This window comes from Phoxinus phoxinus, assembly GCF_949152265.1.
Source record: "Phoxinus phoxinus genome assembly, chromosome: 13".
In the NCBI taxonomy this organism is placed as follows: Eukaryota; Metazoa; Chordata; class Actinopteri; order Cypriniformes; family Leuciscidae; genus Phoxinus; species Phoxinus phoxinus.
This window is the reverse complement of record NC_136888.1, coordinates 17,886,512-17,891,851: the sequence shown is the minus strand read 5'-3', so window position 1 is coordinate 17,891,851 and position 5,340 is coordinate 17,886,512. Positions and strand designations below refer to the sequence as shown.

The window sequence follows — 5,340 nt, the reverse complement described above, 5'->3', positions numbered from 1 at the left end:
GTGTGTGTGTGTGTGTGTGATTTGTAAAGGCTCTTCACAGCAGGTGTTCTTAATATTACTGTGAGAAGTGGACAAAAATAAACATGTGTACCTCCGCCAAACATTGTACATTTCTACTGAGAAAACCCTGTCATTCCTGAAACTAATTCATCAGTCTGTAAATCAGTTTTCTCTTTTCTCAGCTTTTCTTTGCCAGGCGGTTTCTGTCACAAGGTATAAATGTATACCTCATCATTGGACAACCTTATTAGTTGGTGTATATTTGTGTATTCAGTGTGTGCATGAGCATGTTGTTTGTGGTTTGGAGTATATTTGAAGGCTCTGACCATGCCAGATCGACGGAAGTCCTTTTAACACTTCTATCAACACATACTTTATCTCCTCCTCTCTTTCTGTCTCAGTTTGTCCATTTGACCTCTAATAAAGGTCACTTCCTCTTCAGTAATCTCGTAGCATGCAGTGTATGTGGGCTCAGGTTTTGTTTGCGTGCATGAGTGTTACCCTGCTGAGTGTGTAGCCTACATGTATGCATTTGGAAAGAGTGTGTAAAAGAGAGTCAACAGTGAGGACATAGATTTAAATGTAAAAAGGCAGGCTGATTTACATGTGAAATAAACGTTTTCTAACAATTTATGTGAGTCTATATACCTATATTAATATATATATATATATATACATATATATAAAGAGTTATTTTAAATTCACAATATGACTGTTTTTACTGTAATTTTTTATCATATACCTTGGTAAGCATAAGATACCTTTTTTTTTTTTTTTAAATATTAAGACATCTTACCGACTCCAAACTTTTGAACAATATTATCCTTATTAATTTTTTCATTTTTGAGTAAACAATTAAGGAAACAAAAAAAAAGATGGTTTGCTTTTTTAAGTGAATTGAGATTTATTTTCCCCCTTTACTGTATATTTGATGTCTATCTTCTTTTTTTTCTTCCTTTCCTCCTGCTAAACCTTTGTCTGTGTGTGTGTGTGTGTGTGTGTGTGTGTGTTAACCCCGCTCTACTCTCTGACCTGACCAAACACATTTGGCATTGGCACACATTAATCAGGCTAGCTTTAGCTGACTCTCTCTCTCTCTCTCTCTCTCTCTCTCTCTGACAGAACAGACCAATGTATTTCGTTTTGTGCTCTGCTGTGGTCAGCTCTCCTAGCCGCTCTGTTTTATCTACCTGGCCTTTGTCATGCACACTTACACAGTGCTTTATTAGGTTGTTCGGCGCTGTGAGAGAGTTGTGTTGCATTAGCTCTAGGTCAGCAGGTTGGCAAGGCTTTGTTAGGATTCTCAAACTGACCTCCCACTCCTATCCTTAAAGCACTGCTCAGAAAACTTCCCCGCCCACAGAGAGTTGGCCAGCTTTATCATTTCTGCTTTCATTTTTACACCTCATATTGATGATGAATTATAGAGGGTTTAATTAGCCTGCTAAAGGAGAGCAGAACAGCTGAGGAAGCAGAATCTTGCTTGCATGGACAGTGAATATGAGAAATGCCAGAGCTAATAAACATGCTAAGTATGGTGGACCATTGCCTTCAGAGGTCACTGGAAACATTATTTGTTGTAACTTTTAACAACAAAATGAACATTTATAAATAATCGTTATAATCCTGCTCATCCATAGTCTCATTTTACAGTCAATACAGCTCAAAATAAGCATTCTATTGACTTTGTTTACAATAAAGTAGGCCTATTACTCTAGTGGTAAGCTACTGCACTTCATTGAATGACTAACCTTACTGCCAAGTCTTTGTTGCACCTCTCAATACACAATTTTTATTTTATTTTGCTCATTAATTTGAAAAGAATATGTAGAAGCACACTATGTGACTTTTGATTAAAAAAAAAAACACAATTTAAATAGTGTCTGAGTGTTTATATTTTAGAACGGTTGGAATGGTGTTCGCGTGAAATTGCGTACATGCGTCACTTGCCCATGCGTATTTCGTCATATCCGTAATTGTTTTTCTTTTCTTTTTTTCTTCTTCCAAAAATAGAGAAACGTTGCTCTGTTTTTTTGACGCGTGTATGGTGTGGGAGTGGCATAATTAGTTATCACCACAACCATGGGTCACAGCGAGAAATGTTGACATGGAGAATGCTGAATCTCAAACCTCCGGAGAAGATTCTGCTGGCAAAGAGAACACGACAGAGATTGGATTGGCTTTTCGGAGGTGCAACAACCATAGACAGTATATGGCAACAACTGAGGAATTTAAAATGTTACAATAAAATTGACGCAGAGATGGCGTTTTTATTAATCAACAAGTGAGTAAAGTATTTCGTTCAAACAGATACATTGGTAACATTTTATTTTGATGGTCCCTTTTAAACATTCTGTTGACTATAAGAAATATTTCAACAACATGTCAACTATCTCATAGAGTATATTGTAGACTGTGTGTGTAACGTTATCTGTACTTTCTTTTGATGCTCCCCCAACAGACAGACATTCTACGTACGGACTATAACTTTTCAAGTAACGTACAACTTTTTCTACTAACCCAAAGGTCAACATGAGATTTTTTTTTCCAACATGAGAGTTAATTGACATGTGGTGCAGCATTACTTACAGTCAACTAAGTTAAAAGTCTTAAAGGAGAACTCCGGTCAATTTTAACATTGAGCTCAATTTTTAGTAAATTTGGAGTGCTGTCAATACAGAGAACAACGACAAAAATCGGTGTTGCCTACACCGTGTTATCCTCTTTTTAAAATTTGCACCCTATTGACTTCAATGGGGTCTAATTTTAAACCTGCTTTTATTTCTCTTATCCTCCTTGATGTGTCATACAAGTGCCCAGCCATGTTGAGTGATTCCTTCAGAGTGAACACGAGTGAATCTGACTGCAGTAGATGTGAAAGATATGAATAAAAATGATGTTATTTCAGCCAGCGCACATACCTGTATTTAGTTCCTGTTTTCGGTCGAAGTCAAAAGTAGTCAATTGTCGAGTTCACGCGCGTGATCATTGGTAACTAAACCTATGCGCGTGAACTCGACAATCGACTACTTTGGACTTGAAGAAAAACTTAAAAAGAGGATAACACGGTGACGGTGTAACGTTAGGCAACACCGATTTTTGTCGTTGTTCTCTGTATTGACAGCACTCCAAATTTACTAAAAATTGAGCTCAATGTTAAAATTGACTGGAGTTCTCCTTTAAGGGGACTTAAGTGAATTGGATGTAGCTTTTATGTAGTTCATTGTAAATAATTCTACTGCACTGTACTTGGAAATTATTTTGAAGGAAGCACCGTGTCCATTAATCTTCAGTTAGTCAGCGTTTTAACAAAACTGAGGTGAGGTGAATATTCGTTCGTCGCAACTAAAAGTTATCGCTTTCACATCATCACGTCACCAAAGTTGTTTATCTCAGAGAAGAAAGTATAAAGATATTTTTTTGTTTTTTTTGGCGTTGTATTTCGTGTCGCGCTTTTGTTCATCTTGATTTCTCACAACTTTTATGCTTTTTAGGGCGAGACGGAGTGAAGCCTAAGTTACAAGTCACACGAACGCGCACGTCGCCAACCCAGATTTATTATATTTGTTAAATAATACATTGAATCTCGCAAAGACCTACTATTTCACAGCACACCATTATATAACAGATCAGCGTGTAGGGAACAATTATACAAAAACAGATGTAACGTTACCTAGTCTGTATAAACACAGATATATTGATCAGGAAGCATGGTTCATGGTAACACCGTGTGAAAGTGTGGAGCGGTGAGCAGCTGATGTATGTGTCTATGTGAGGAAACCAGTGGAACTAAAAAGAGCAGCTTCAGTGTTTTTTTTTCTCATGGCTGTCTATTAGCAATGGCTGTTGCCACGGTTACCCATGACATCTCTTTTCCTGGAAATGCAAAAGCACAGTCACTGGTTCCTTTATTTTTTTTGCAACCTTTCTTGCAGCATCAGATCTTCCAAAAGAGGTAAGAGCCATCTCTTGTTCATCCTGACACTCTTCATGTGACTGTCTCTCTCTCTCTCTCTCTCTCTAGGGAGAATCACACATTATTCAGAGGTTCCCAAAAGCATACAAGTGGGCTGGCAAGAGAGTGTAACCATGGTGATGGGGTAATGGAGTGATCACCGTGGCAACATGGCTTGACAGGTGGATGGAAGGACTAACAAAGCTTGTGATTATGTCTCTCTCTGTGTCTGTAATTGGCCAATTCCTGTCTCCCACTTAATCAGAGACTGCTATATTTTTAACCAAAATTAGCAGCACAAAAGGAAATGAGCCTATCAGCACTGATCTGCTTAGTATGCCCTCTAGACACTATTTGAAGACTGAAGTACAAGTACACCATAATTTTGAACCCACAGTCCTCAGAGTACTTATGCTATTAATACAGTCGTATCCGACTTTGCGTACTTTACAGCTGTGATTACACAATAAAGATCCATAATGTGGAGTGGTTGAATATAGATATTTGGAGAAGAGATAAACCGAACGATAGATAGAAAGATTTGTGTACGTGTGTCTAAGAGTGAGTTTATAAGTAAAAGCAATATATTTCTGTGTGTGTGTGTGTTTCAGAGCTGACGGGGCACTTGAGCACTGAGGCAGAGCCAGACGGTCACTTTGGAAAATAAGCTCTGGATACCCACTCTCCCAGAGAAGGGGTGAAAAAGGCTGAATCAAATCACAGACGTTCACTGGAAAAGAAGTGGGCAGCACAGACAGACCCAGAGCTCTGATGCCCAGTCTTGTAATGCAAATCTTGGACCCCCGCGGGAATCGTGAGGCGAGGCATCAGGTGGTCACGTCATAATATTTGTATAAGGGATGAAATAGTTTTGCTGATGAATTAGGATAAGGACAATTTAACCCTGTTTTATCCTTTCTATGCTGTAATAATTGACCATTTAGAAGTTATCGGCCAGCAAAATAATAAAAGGTAACCTCTAGAATTTTAATATCGGTGCATCCCTACTGATATTAGGTGGTCTTTTTTAGAAGAAATGTCAGTTATGTACATTACCCTTTTAAAGTTTGTGGCCTGTAAGATTTTTTAAATTTTTTGACATTAAGACATCTCTCTAATGCTCACCAAGGCTGCCTTTATTTGATCAAAAATAGTCAAAACAGTAATATTGTGAAATATTATTACAGTTTTCTATCTTAATAGATTTGAAAATGTAATTTATTTCTGTGATGCAAAGCTGAATTTTACTCAAGAAATATTTATTATTATCAATGTTGAAAACAGTTGAAACTGTTTAATATTTTTGTGGAATACATTTTGTCAGGATTTTTTGATGAATAGAAAGTTCAGAAGAACAGCATTTATTTGAAACGGGGTTTTTTTTG

At 37.4% G+C, this 5,340-nt stretch overlaps 1 long non-coding RNA gene across 1 annotated transcript; it reads left to right on the top strand.

Annotated features, from left to right (window-relative positions):
* The first annotated feature begins 3,208 nt into the window (after window positions 1–3,208).
* Window positions 3,209–5,064, top strand: LOC307009525. The gene is made up of 3 exons (XR_013800060.1): window positions 3,209–3,319; window positions 4,025–4,137; window positions 4,567–5,064. It is a non-coding gene; the product is annotated as an uncharacterized lncRNA (long non-coding RNA).
* Window positions 5,065–5,340: the final 276 nt, after the last annotated feature.